This window comes from Schistocerca gregaria, chromosome 3, assembly GCF_023897955.1.
Source record: "Schistocerca gregaria isolate iqSchGreg1 chromosome 3, iqSchGreg1.2, whole genome shotgun sequence".
Taxonomy (NCBI): Eukaryota; Metazoa; Arthropoda; class Insecta; order Orthoptera; family Acrididae; genus Schistocerca; species Schistocerca gregaria.
This window is the reverse complement of record NC_064922.1, coordinates 296,222,355-296,237,531: the sequence shown is the minus strand read 5'-3', so window position 1 is coordinate 296,237,531 and position 15,177 is coordinate 296,222,355. Positions and strand designations below refer to the sequence as shown.

General features: G+C 41.5%; 1 long non-coding RNA gene across 1 annotated transcript in view; it reads right to left on the bottom strand.

Moving 5' to 3' along the window:
* Positions 1-9,240: 9,240 nt before the first annotated feature.
* LOC126354643 (uncharacterized) overlaps positions 9,241-15,177 on the bottom strand; it is a 59,528-nt gene continuing 53,591 nt past the window's right edge. Inside the window, exon 3 of the long non-coding RNA XR_007565364.1 lies at positions 9,241-9,373. This is a non-coding gene — a long non-coding RNA (uncharacterized LOC126354643). The remainder of the gene's footprint in view (positions 9,374-15,177) is intronic.

Here is a 15,177-nt window from a genome sequence, read left to right as displayed (position 1 = left end):
TAAGTGTCCCCTGACCTGGGGTTCTGGGTGACTTTTCAAAACTTTACCCCTTTTCCTTCACCCCTCTTCCCTACCCTTCTGCCGGAAGGAGGAGCCACTAGCTTTGAAAGCTTTCATACCTAAAACTTTTTATGTGGTTGTTCTTCAGTTGCTGCTTGTTGAATAGATTTTTTATCTATCCAATTATGTACTTTACGTTACTAAAAATTGATTATTTTTGCCATGTTATGAACATTAGGATAGATTACACACCACATAGAGAAGGCACTGAACAGCAGAGAGGCACGTTAAGTTGTAGACTGTTGGATTTTAGCTATCAGGGGGCAAAAAGAAAGAAAGAAAAAAGAAAAGAAAAAAAAACAGGCTTGACCCCCCCTCTCTCTCTCTCTCTCTCTCTCTCTCTCTCTCTCTCTCATGTACCTCACAAATCCCTTTTAACCTTTACTGCAAGCAGCCCACCAAATATTGCCAATATAGAATAACTCAAATTTACCATCTCACCTGCCAGCAGTCATTGCATGACAGGAACAGCTCACTCATAGCAAGTTCGTTTGTGGGGCTTGACTGAAATCATTTGTGGGGTGTAATTTACATAACTGGTCTTACAATTCCTATATTTTTGAATACCAGTTTGGTATTGAATTCAGTTATGTATACACCACTAAGAATATTATGGAAACACTTCTCATAACTTAAAATACTGACAAATATTATTGTGTGCAGACTGCATCAGACTTGCAGCTTGGGGCTCATTGAACTACAGTGATAATTGTGCTGTTTACATTGTTGGCACTGATGTTTGGTTTTAATTTAAGTTGCCATATTCTACAACAATAATTAAGCAAAAAATATACATGGTTTACACAAGTGGTGAGGCTACAAATACCTCAAAAGCTGTTGACATATTTGTATGTGCAGTACACAATCATCAGGATTGAGTTTTTGCACATTTTGAAGTCTGTATAGAGGAAATGAAGTTGGAGCAGTCTTTGAACAGAGACGTTTGAGCAGCATGCACAGCATCAATGTTCCTAGGGTGTTGCACAGATTGTAAATCCCCCACATTCGACAGAAAGATAACCCAGATAGTAGCATTAACAGCACACCCTAATCAATGTGATTTGAGTAGTTCAGATCTCTTAGTAAATACCCATACAGAATCTCTTTCAACTCTGCAGAACAAACAAAAGAAATCAGCATAAATAAATAAATGGCAGTAAGACCATTTAGACACATTTGCATGGTAATAAGGGAGAAGAAAACAATATTGATTGGCTTTGGTGCCATAAGAACAAGATCTGTAAGCATTACTGTATAATCCTGGAATTAGGGGTTTGTAAGTGATGAAAATGTAATTGTACCAGGTGACTGGAGTTCAAAAGTAAGGAAAAAATAATAAAAGAACATGAATTGGGGGGAAAGAAATGAAATGGACAGAAGCCTTGTAGAATATTGCTCAAAGTGCAATTTAATCATTGCAAATACTTAATCTGAAAACCATGAAAGATAGTTGCATTCATGGTAGACATATGTAAGGTTTGACAGATTATATAATGATAAAACATGGGTCTATAACCCAGATTTTAAACTGCAAAACATTCCCAAGATCAGATGATGACACTGACCAAATTTATTGTTTATTTCTCCCTGTTATCCACCTCAGCCCCCAGTCCACTATCTGTATCAGTGCAGGCTTTTCTGTAAAATCGTTAGTTCTGCCGATATGGGCACCCCTGCTGACATCTTCCTGCAACCCACGTTATTCAATCTGTACAATGAGCAGGCAGTAAAAGAAATGAAGGAGAAATTTGGAAAGGATTTAAACATATCTGAAAACCAAAATAAAAACTTCTAAGATATGCTTATAATTCTGTCAGTGACAGTAAATGACTTGGAGAAGATGGTTTGAACACAATGGGTGGTGTTTCGTGATGACACTACAAGATAAACATCATTAAAAGATAAAGAAGTAAATGGAGTGTAGATGAATTAAATTAGGCAATGCTAAGGGAGGCAGATTAGGAAATCAGCCACACGAAGTGTTGGAGTTTCGCTGTTGGGCAACAAGTTACATGAATATAGCAGAAGTGCAGAGGATGCCAAATGCAGATGGACAGTAGCAAGAATCCTGAAGATTAGATGAGCAGATCAAATCACATGAATAGGTACAGAATCGGGATCAGCTACCCTTAGGGGTTCAGAATTCGTTTACTGGGTACAGACTTGGTGACCTGGTGTTCCTGAGCTGTGTGCTAGGAAGCGCCACCAATCCTCTGTCACCTTTAAGTGCTAGATATGCTTGAGCAGCCACTATGCAGCACAGCAGTGTAACTTTGTGTGTCAAAGGGTACGCAGATCTTGGCTTGACCATCTGGATTGCAGTGATGCAAAAAAAATCTCTATTGAAAAAGCCATCAATTTCAAGGTGTACAATGTGCTGTTGAGACGCATGGCTGTTAGGGTGGGACAGTCATTAGTGAGCAACCCCTGGGGAACCTGGCATACTTAAGTTGCCTAAGGCTTACTTAGGCATGTAGGGCTCGGTCTGAGTAGATCTGTATTTCCATAGCTCCTCATGGGACTGAAGTGAAATCCTCAAAATTAAATTCTTCCAGTGACAGTGGAATGGGTGGGCTGCTGGTAAATATCGACACCAAATTCAACAAGAGAGCTCATGGAGCCAGTCCTCCAGACAGGGATTTCTCAAAGTATTTATATTAATAGTAACAGAATGCATAATGCTGGCTAGAATTTGTTTATAATAGGTAACAGGGAAGAGGGCGGCTTCGAGAAAGTGTCCCTCTTTACTCATTCAGATGAAGGGATTGCTGGAAATTTAAAATCTTTCAAGTGATTGCGCAATAGGGCACTGTTGGTAGGAGGTCACAACAAGTACAGAACCTACAGAAAGCTCAAAGCCTTGGCGAATGTTCAATTGAAGCTGAACTGCACACAACCTTGAACTACAGCAAAGATGTGACTTGCAGAATCTGGTTGACATCCCCAGAGAACAACTGAAACGTGAGTGAACCCAAGAAGGCACTGTTGATGTGCAAAACATAATGAAAAGGATTGATGGTAATTTTATCAAACCAGACTCATTTCAACAGCACAAAATTTCCAGAGCATGTCAAGGCAGGTTTTCTTCGCCTAAGTGTGTGGTCTTATTCCCAAATCCAATGCACTGTTTTAATTGTTGGTACTTTGGGCACACTACTCTTGTCTGTAAGGAAGAAGCCACTTGCGACAATTGTGATCAGGCCACCCACAATAGAATTGGCTGTTTGTCTCCTCCAAAGTGTGTAATTTGGTCTGGGGATCAGCCTGTCTGGAGTAGGGATTGCAGTGTCTTCCTTTAAGAAAGGAAGATACAGGAAATTAAAAACCGTAAAGTTCATCCTGTATGGTAAGGCCAAAAAGGATGTATAAGATCATGCAGCCACCCCTCCCCCATGTTCACTACCTCCTTTGCTTCTGTTCTTGAACAGCTAGTTCAGAAGACTGATACTACTACACAAACAGGGGTTGGCAGTGTCAGCTCTAGTACCTGCATTTGTCAACACACTCGTGTTGTTTCATTTATTTTGAAGCCCATACCTACCCTCAGAACGCCAGAAAAGGTCATGGCTACCGACATCTTGGTGCTCCCTGCACCTCCAAAGGTTCAGCATAGTCCACCATCCAGCACTGCCACTACCACTATAATGGTTGTGGCTCCGAAGCGTCCACAGGTCAAAAAACGAGAAGCAAAGTTCAGCATCTGATAGAGGCATGAAGAAAGCAGTTCAAGGGTATTGGTGCCACTCACCAGGATGTGTCTCACGATTGGTCCTTGGAGCCAATAGACCTTGATGTCCCTGTAGGGCACTCATCTTGGCCAAAGGCTGCATTCCCCTCCTCAGCAGAAAGCCAGTGAAAGTGCAATCCCGTCATAAATGGCTCCCATACTACAGTAGAATATTAATGGGTTCAGGACACATGTGTAAACACTGAAACTCGTAGCACAGGAATGCACCCTGTGCTTGTGTTTGCAGAAAACCCATTTTAAAGCATGTTATACCTCTGTATTGCAGAGCTATACCCTTCATCACTATGATTACATGACCAGGTAAGGACCAAGGGAGATGTTGCTGTATTTGTCAATGACACACACCACTCCTCTGCTGTCTCCCTGGGTACCTATCTACAAACCATAGCCGTTGAAGCTCATATGGGTCAGAAGGTTACCATCTTTTCACTGTACTACCTCCAAAGGATGCAAAAGACACTGAAGATCTTGCAGACATTACGTAACAACTCCCCCATCCATTTCCCTTAATGGGGATTTCAATGCCCATAATGTATAATGGGGCTCAAACTATACTTTCCCTAGGGGTCAAGCCTTGGAGAGCTTCACATCATCTCAGGAGATGTGCATACTCAACACAGGTGGTTCCACTCATTTCTCCACTATTTCTGACTGGATCATCCTCAGCTATCAACTCTCTTTCTGTTCTCCAGCCTTTGCAGCTCTGCTCATTTGGAAGCAACTGATGAACATTTCAGTAACTACTTTCCAAGTTGGATCCACCTACAGGATGGGGCATTACCTGAACAGAAGCCCTGTAATAGATGGTCAGCAGAGCTAATTGGACACTGTTCAGCCAGCTGGTTGCGCTTGAATACTGCGACACCATCCAGGAATGGGTGAACTACTTCACACAAATAATCCTTCATGCTGCTAATTTATTCATCCCAAAGTCCTCAGATCACCATAAGAGGGCAACCTGTACCTTGGTGGAGTGATGCTCAGAAATGTGGACAGCCATGCGCCTCTTCGATGGTTTAAATACTGCCTAACAGCACACAACCCTATGGCCTTTCAAGTCACGGGAGCCAAAGCTTGACACATCATTAAGGCAAGTAAGAAAGTTCATGGTAAGTGTTCCTGGACTCTGTCAACCATTCCAATTGTTTTAAGAAAGTATGGAAAGCCATCAGGAGGATTTCTGGTAAACAGAGTTATTTCTCAATAGCAGCGGTGCTGAAACAGGGATGTCTCCAAACAGTACCCAGAGACATCACTTAGATGATAGCAAAGCATTTTGCAATGACTCCTGCCAATGCCAGCCAGGATCCAGCATTCTTCTGCTACTATGCACCATAGAGATGGGCATGTTGGACTTTAGAGCCAACACTTCTGATTCTTACAACTGCCCTGTCTCTATGAGGGAGCTGGATTCAGCATTGCCTGAGACTCGTGATATTATGTCTGGTCATGACCAAATTTGATACTGCAGGCTTCAACATTTGCCATAAGTGTCACAGAAAATCCATCCCAACTGTTTTAATTTGACATGGCAGATAGGTTAGTTTCCCAACTCATGGAGAGAAGCAATATACCTCTCCTGAAACCAGGAAAGGTCCAAAGATGTCCCAGTAGCTACCAGAGAGCCTCCTTAATGAGCTGTGTAGGAAAGACCGCGCAATGAATGATTAGCTGTCGTCTGACCTGGTTATTAGAGACCAGACAACTCCCTAGCCCCTCTCAGTGTGGATTCTGGAGATTTTGAACCACTGTTGACCTGACCCTGCTTGAGACAGCTATTCAGCAGGCTTACCTATGTGTATGTCTTGGCATATTCTTTGACTTCATTAAGGTGTACAACACTACTAGGAAACACAGTATTCTCCTGCAGCTCCATCAATAGGACTTCAATGGCCACTTCCCCATCTTCATATGGTCTTTCCTGTGTAAGTGGTTTTTTAAGTCCTGATGACACACTTTTGGATCATTTTGAGCAGGAGAATGATGTTCCTCAGTGCAGTGTTTAGCTGTAGCCATAAATAGTATCACATCCATGGTAAGAAGTCCTGTACAGTGCCCCTTATTGGTGGACAATTTTGCAGTTTTCTGTTCCTCCTCCAGTATTGCAACAGTGGCTCATCAGCTGCAACCTACAGTGCAGAGGTTAGAGGTGTGGACTGTAAATATGAACTTTCTGTAGATAAATATGTTTGTATACATTTTAATCAATCTTCTCATATTTATAATTTACCTGACTTGCATCTGAGTGACAATTTTTCGTTTTAAAGACTCATTAAGGTTTCTGGATCTCAATTTTACTCCAAATCACCATGGTTTCCACACCTGAGAGAATTGAAAGGCACAACCCAGAAGGCACTGAATATCTTTCAGTGTCTTAGCCACAGGTCTTGGAAAATGGATGGGGTGGGGCGCATCTGCTCCAGCTTAACAGGGCTTTCTTGTGTTCACACTTAGACTATGGGTGCACAGTATATGGAGGCCCTCTCATCTGAAGATTACTGAAGCTATCCACCGTGAGGGGGATTAGGCTGGCCACAGGTGCTTATAGGACCAGCCCCACACCCAACGTCTGTGCTGAGGTTGGAGAATCTCCAGTCACCATCCTGCGGCAGCTCCTAAGGTGCGTCAGGCATGTAAGTTCCTCACAGCTCTGACTTCACCTGCACATCACACTTTTGCTTGTCCACGTAAGAAACACATTTTCTCCAGAATGAGATTTGCACTCTGCAGCGGAGTGTGTGCTGATATGAAACTTACTGGTAGATTAAAGCTGTGTGCCCGACCGAGACTCGAACTCGGGACCTTGGCCTTTCATGGGCAAGTGCTCTATCATCTGAGCTACCGAAGCACGACTCATGGCCAGTGCTCACAGCCTTACTTCTGCCAGTATCTCGTCTCCTACCTTCCAAACTTTACAGAAGCTCTCCTGTGAACCTAGCAAAACTAGCACTCCTCCAGGTACCCATGGCTGTTCCCTTTAATTGTTGGTATGTCTGGCCTTCAAAAGTGAAGAAGTTGTGGGTCAGGATGAAGCTGGTTAAGGTAATGAGGAAAGAGGTTTTAGGTAGGGTGGCAGGTGATTGGCGTGAAAGGAAGTGCTCCATTGCAGCGAGGCCCTGGACGTGTGGAATATTTGTGTATAAGGAAGTGGCATCAATGGTTACAAGGATGGTTTTTGGGGGTAACAGATTAGGTAAGGATTCCAGGCGTTCGAGAAAGTGGTTGGTGTCTTTGATGAAGGATGGGAGACTGCATGTAATGGGTTGAAGGTGTTGATCTACGTAGGCAGAAATACGTTCTGTGGGGGCTTGGTAACCAGCTACAATGGGCCGGCGGGGGTGATTGGGTTTCTGAATTTTGAGGAGAAGGTAGAAGGTAGGGCTGCGGGGTGTCGGTGGGATCAGGAGGTTGATGGCGTCAGGTGAAAGGTTTTGTAGGGGGCCTAAGGTTCTGAGGATTCCTTGAAGCTCCACCTGGACGTCAGGAATGGGATTACCTTGGCAAACTTTGTATGTGGTGTTGTCTGAAATCTGACACAGTCCCTCAGCCACATACTCCCGACGATCAAGTACCACGGTCGTGGAACCCTTGTCCGCCGGAAGAATGACGATGGATCGGTCAGCCTTCAGATCACGGATAGCTTGGGCTTCAGCAGTGGTGATGTTGGAAGTAGAATTAAGGTTTCTTAAGAAGGATTGAGAGGCAAGGCTGGAAGTCAGAAATTCCTGGAAGGTTTGGAGAGGGTGATTTTGAGGAAGAGGAGGTGGGTCCCGCTGTGACGGAGGATGGAACTGTTCCAGGCAGGGTTCAATTTGGATAGTGTCTTGGGGAGTTGGATCATTAGGAGTAGGATTGGATCATTTTTCTTCATGGCAAAGTGATATTTCCAGCAGAGAGTACGAATGTAGGACAGTAAATCTTAGACAAGGGCTGTTTGGTTGAACCTGGGAGTGGGGCTGAAGGTGAGGCCTTTGGAAAGGACAGAGGTTTCGGATTGGGAGAGAGGTTTAGAGGAAAGGTTAACTACTGATTTAGGGTGATGTGGTTCCAGATTGTGTTGATTGGAATTTTGAGGTTTTGGAGGGAGTGGAGCTGGAAGTGGGACATTGAGTAGATGGGAGAGACTGGGTTTGTGTGCAATGATAGGAGGTTGAGGTTTGCTGGAAAGGTTGTGAAGGGTGGTTGAGTTGCCTTTCTGGAGGTGGGAAACCAGGAGATTGAAGAGTTTTTTGAGGTGGAGGGTGGTATGCTGTTCTAATTTGGCGATGGCCTGTAGGAGGATGCTCTGAACAGCCGGTGTGGATGTGGGAGAGGAAAGATTGAGGACCTTTATTAAGGATAGGAGTTGACAGGTGTGTTCATTGGCTGAGTTGATGTGTAGGTGAAGGATTAGGTGGGTGACGGCAATGGATTGTTCAGCTTGGAACCAGTTTGGCCTTTACAAATGTCTGCTTGTGTCTGTGTATGTGCGGATGGATATGTGTGTGTGTGTGCGAGTGTATACCTGTCCTTTTTTTCCCCTTAAGGTAAGTCTTTCCGCTCCCGGGATTGGAATGGCTAATAACCCTCTCCCTTAAAACCCACATCCTTTCGTCTTTCCCTCTCCTTCCCTCTTTCCTGAAGAAGGTAAGTCTTTCCGCTCCCGGGATTGGAATGGCTCCTTACCCTTTCATCTTTCCTTCTCCTTCCCTCTTTCCTGACGAAGCAACTGCCGGTTGCGAAAGGTCGTAATTTTGTGTGTGTGTTTGTGTGTTATTTTATTGTGCCTGTCTACCGGCGCTTTCCCACTTGGTAAGTCTTTGTCTTTTATATATATATATATATATATATATATATATATATATATATATATATATATATATATGGAGAGGGTAAGGAGTCATTCCAATCCCGGGAGCGGAAAGACTTACCTTAGGGGGAAAAAGGATAGGTATATGCTCGCGCACACACACAGACACAAGCAGACATATTTTTCACATGTCTGCTTGTGTCTGTGTGTGTATGGATGGATATGCGTGTGTGTGTGTGTGTGTGTGTGTGTGTGTGTGTGTGTGTGTGTGTGTGTGCGAGCATATACCTATCCTTTTTCCCCCTAAGGTAAGTCTTTCCGCTCCCGGGATTGGAATGACTTCTTACCCTCTCCCTTAAAACCCACATCCTTTCATCTTTCCTTTTCCTTCCCTCTTTCCTGACGAAGCAGCCGCCGGTTGCGAAATCTCAAATTCGGTGTGTGTGTTTGTGTTTTATTCATTGTGCCTATCTACCGGCGCTTTCCCGCTTGGTAAGTGTGTGTGTGTGTGTGTGTGTGTGTGTGTGTGTGTGTGTGACCTCCTTTAATCCAAAAGTATTAACATTATGTAGACCAGAATGTGTTACAGAAAATTACCCACTATTTATGTGAAGACTTTTAAAAAACTAGCAGAATTTCTAACCTGAACTAGTCAGAGGAATGGGAGGTGAAGATGGAACAGTGAATTCTGTCTCTGTGGTAATCTCTTGTTTTTTAGATCCCTTACTTATTGCCTCTAATGATATCCCTCGGGATTTTGCTTCTTCTTCCAAGAACTGAAACAACAAAAGTCTTGCATCAATATCACAACCTCTAGATAGTTTCCTAAACACTTTCTGAAATTTCCATCACTTTCATAAACACATGGTTTATTGTAATTGTAAAGATTATAATTCTTAAAGAAAGTGAGAGCTTCCTGTTCGACATGTGTGCACCTCAAATTCTGTAGATTCGTTAATAGCACTGATTCTCTAAAGCATTAGTATATGTATATTTCTCTAATGTGCAGATAAAAATTTGTATATGAAGGGACTGGTGTTATCTGAAGTCTAGAATCAGCTCATCAATCAGCAGATGTTTTGCAAATGAGTACACTTAAAACTGGAGGCTCCTGAAATAACACGAGCAAATCATTAAAGTCCTAGAAAACAGTTGCCACAACTTTGACTTTGCTTGTAACTACTTCTGCAAAGTTATTCTGTTACAGCTATTTTTAACTCCTTTTTACCAGCTCAAACATGTGGACCCATAAAAAATTTCATTTTCTGTGTGACTGAGCCAGTCTCTCCAGTCAGAAAACGCTGAGGGGCCTTCTTTTTTTTTACAATTGAAATTTTAGCCGTGCAAGAGACAAGACTGACAGATGAGAGTTTTTATTCTGGATATTACAGATTGTTCAAAAGTAAGAGAGACAAAAGAATCATTAAAAATGCACCATTTATGGCTATTGCATTCACACTTTCACAAGGCATTCTTAGTTCCATAATACGGGTGTTATGGAATAAGAGACACTTGTGACATCTGTTGGCATCTTATTGAAAACTATAGACTGCGGCAAACTGTGTGTCATATGCTGTCACTGTAATGGACACTGTTAATAAACGTGTGAGATGAAGCTATTGAGTTGAATTCTTTTAAAGACTATTGAGTAGCAATATTTTGGTGCGTCAGGGCTGTTCAAAAGCATCCAACCTTATTTTTTATTGTTGAAGCCAACAATGGTATCAGGTGTGCACTCTTTGCTTCCGGGCATATATAGTGTGCATGCCTTATTTTTTTCCATGACTGCAGAAACAACCAGTTGCTGGCTAGCTGTCGACGAGTGAACACGTATAAATGGTAGTCATTGGATTTTGTACTGTGGGCAAATTATTTGCCTTCTTTATTTCTTCGTTTGTTGTCCTCTGTGTTGATGTACTGGCCGAAAAAATAGGGGTGGAAGTGCAGTACTGTCTACTGTAAATGATGTAGCTGACATGTGCACATTTGCAGTCCACAGTTGTTTACTTTCAATTTTCACAACCCACCATATACACATTTAATATGGCCAGTGCACTACTGTTTAACTTTCGATGAGCCTCATTAATAGTTTTCAGGCGAACATTCACATACTGCTACAATAGTTTTCTGTTGAATATCTGTGAGCAGTAAAAACCTAACCACAAAGTTCACAGTTCTTGAAGAATAGAAAGGTGGAGCAGACACTGTCATTGTTTTTATACATGGCCTAATTGTGTAACACTTATTTCATATTTAAGTTGAAGCATTGTTGTTGTTGTTCTAACCAACACAGATTTCTCGTCTGAAACTTGGCTGTGAACTGACTGTCTCGGGACCAAAAATCGGGCCCTTACACATCCTCACAATGATAGGTACTGAAACTACAAATTGTTCAAAGTTAAATTTACAGAAATTACAATTAAAACGTACCTCATTAAATTAACTGAATACATCAAAAAATGGGTTCTTTTTAACAGTTTCTTCCACTGCAAGAGTTAGACTGCATTATTTGTTTAAATGATGAAATCAACAGACATTGTTATCAGCTTTTGATGAAACTGAAAATTACTTTGGAATTAATGAAGGGCTGGTTTTGTTAACATATTTTCGAAGAGAGCCAAATAGATACTTTAAGATTACTAATATTTCGTCTACTATATGTTTATAGATAATACAGAATTTATATTTGCTTATACATCAACAATAGACTTTAAGTTACAAAACAATCACTGATTTCGCCCTATAACAAAAGACCCTAACTAGGTATAGTCAAAATAAATTGGAAAATTTATTACATGCATAAAACTAATCACATAATTAGATTTGGTGTTATATTCTTAAAAACTAAGAGCCAACCTTCCTCTTTTTCGAAAATTCAGGTTATATTCATGTATGTTAATGGTAATTAATACAAAAATGAAAAAAAATTAATTTAAGTAGGCAGATGGCAGAACAAGAGGGGAAGTAAAATTATCCCAGCTTGCTTCATCACAAAGTGTTGGAGGAAGCAATGGCTGCCTCACAGATAAAAGAGTGGTACAACTGCTTCAAAGATGGATGCTCATCGATTGAAAGTGAAGCACGTTCAGATAGGTCATCAACACCCACAAATGAGATTGTTATTGATCACGTAACGACCCTGGTGATCCAGAACAGATAAATCACAGCCAGAGAACTTGCAGATGAGATTAAATTAGCAGTGGATCCATTCATTCCATTTTAATGGAACATTTAGACCTCACTTGAATGTAAGCAAAATTTTGTCGATGTTGCTAACAACTGAGCAGAAGCAACTTTGTTCAGAGTTTGCCCAGGACAAGCTGGGTGAGTACTGTGAACAGAAATCCCGTCTTTCTTAACCCAGTGATCACTTGTGATGAATCCTGGATTTATGAGTATGATCCCGAAACAAAGTTCCAGTCATAGCAATGGAAGCATCCATCGTCACTGAGACCCAGGAAAGTGAGGCAGGTACACAGAAATATGAAAGTCATGTTGACCGTCTTTTTTGACTCCAATAGCATGGTCCATCTCAAATACGTTGCAGAAGGTACTAAACTCAATAAGGAGTACTACCAAGAGCTTAAGTCATTAAGAAGTAATACCAAGAATTCTGTCACCTTGATGAAGTAGTGAGATGCAAACGGCTGGAACTTTGGGCAGTAGGCATTTGAAATGTTCACCCCAATAATCCATCTGCTCATTGTCATTAATTATTTCGGAGCTTTTGTACCAAACACAACACAGCTGTGATTTGTCAGCCTGCCTATTCCCCTGACCTAGCATTTCAGTGATTTCTGGCATTTCCCTAAACTGAAAAAGACTTTGAAAGGGACCAGATTTTAGAATAGTCAAGACATTACGCAAAATTCAATGGAGTAGATGCACATGACACCAAAAGAAGTTTACCAGTACTGTTCTCACCAGTGGCTGCAGCATTAGGAGCAGTGTGTAGAGGCTGAGGGGGCTATTTTGAAGGTGACTAGTGTCAAACAATTGTATCTGAATAAAGACTGATTTTATAAATAAAAGCTGAATACGTTGTGAACAGCCCTCATGTGTAGCAATTGACTTCTACAATACATTGAAGACGCTCATTGAGAATGTTTTTAATGACTTAAATCTCGAAAAACAGTCGACCATGCCACTTTCAGCTTATGCGGGTAAGTTACAGAATTACGACAACAGATCAAGAATGAAGAGGACATAGATCTAACTAGGTTCTTTTGGCATTATGTTGAAAAAACTGAATGATGTGATAACATATCATTCCAAACATTTGCTGTTTGTACTTCTGCCATGCTCATTCCTTTTGTCACCAGTTGTAAGGAAGATAGCAGGACCAAACAGCAACAAATATCTATGACTGTCAGCTCTCTTAGATGACTCTACAGTCATGGATACATTTTTCAACTAATGTGAAAGCCTGTGACAAGACTGCAACTGTTTCTCATGAACTGACAGAACTCTTCCTGCAAATAAGCCTTCCAATTCCAAAATGGGCAACTAATTTGAAATATCTCAAGACTATATCACATGTTGAAGGCCTTGAAATCTTGGGAAGCAACTGGAATACAGAAAATGACCTATTTTCACAGACTCCCAGAAGACAGCTGAAGGCCTGAATGACAAAATATCAACTAAGAGAAACATTCTTCAAGGAGCAGCTCTGTTTTATGAGCCTCTTGATATGTGCGTACTAGTTGGTATTGTTGCTAAACTACTCTTCCAAAACAGGTAGCTGAAGGGTCTTGCATGGAAGGAAGTATTACTCACAAATCTTGCATCTACCTGCTACTCCTGGGTTTCCAAATTTCATAACTTGTCATCATTGCACAATCCCAGATAGATAAATATGGCAGGCACAAGTGATTCTGCAGATGTGCATGTGTTCTGCCACTCATCTGAAACAGCTTATGGTGCTGTTTATTGTGTACGGAGAACTACTGAAACTGGTTGCACAGCACACATCAGCCAACACATGATTGCTTAATTGCTTTTGTCAGGAAACAGAGTCTGATACCAACAGAGCTACTTTGTGGAATGACTGAACTGTCACCTTGGAGTAGGTACAAAATGATCCAACAAAATGGGAAACCTTCACTTAATAATTGAATGACATGAACACTGATTTACAAATTACCTAGCCAATGGAGGCACCATCCAAGAATTCAAAATCTCATAGATCACACAGGGACTAGAAGGAAATCTGTTAGTAATACTTGACACCTTATGGTGTGGTGTACCATGGCTTTCAGGAGACAAGCAGTCATGGTCACTGGACATCCCAGAGCCACTTAAGTCAGTGCCAGAGTCCAAAACCAGAACAAATGTCGCTCTGATCAGCATCACTGAACACCTATTCAACTTTGCAAAATTCAGTTTATACTGGCAAACACTGCACATAACTGCTCGTGTATTTTGATTTATTGATATAACAAAGATCAAGACTAGAATTTCTGGCAGTCAGAGTGTCCTGGAGTTGTAAGACCCCCAGACACAATGGATCATAAGAATTCAACTGGAAATATCTGCTGACAAACTACCTGTATCATGTACAGGAGAACAATTACCTAAAGTGTCAAAGATTACTTGATAGATCCCTTTCCTGTCCGATTGTAAGCAGCAATGTGGCACACTGCCCAACTGAGAGAAGTATCCAGTTATACTGGATGGTTGTTATTGTTTCATGGAGCTTCTGGTAAAATGTATGCACATAAGTTTGCATCATTGCAGTGTACACATTGTGCTAGGAGAACTGCATTAAGGTTTTGGATTTTGTGAGTACCAGAAGTTGTTAGGAGAGCTCTTCACTTGTGCCTATACTGTAAGGTAATACAGTAATCAATATGAATAAGTGGAGGTACAACTACACCTGCACGGAGTTCAACCCAAAAGATCATTTGCACTAACAGGCATTGATTTTACTGGACCATTATATGCTAAAATTGGACACCAAACCAAGAAATCCTAACATGGTCATATTCACAAGCACCACAACAAGTGCAGTTCATATTAAGCTTGTCACCAAAATGTCCACCATCAGATTTCTGATGGCCGTGCAATGCTCTGCTGGATGTATAAGCCTACTGCTCACTGTTTACTTGGACAGGGCTACAACATTCATACAGAAAACACAGAATTATGAGAGCACTTCAAAACAGTTCAACTCACTTAAGTACAGCACTACTGGCCCACCATGGAATCACCTGGAAGCACATACCATGACAAGAGGCTGGTGGAAGCATATGTTTTGCTTGAGGAAGCTGTTTGGTCACTCAGGTGGACAAAGATAGCCCAAACACCATTTTCATAGAAACAGAAACTGCAGTACTGTAGACCCATTACTCAAGGAGAGAATGATACAAATACTGAAGCTAGACTATTTCCTAAATGGTGGTAAACTGCTGTTTACTCCATGTGGGTTAGAACCAGGAACAGGAAGGATTTTGCCAAGGAGTTCTGACTCAGACAAAATGTTAATGAGGACATCTGTTGTGGATGGAAAGATGAATATCTCTTGTTGCTAAGAAAAGCCATTCTACTACAGGAGCATATCAAACTACAACACCTGTGGAAG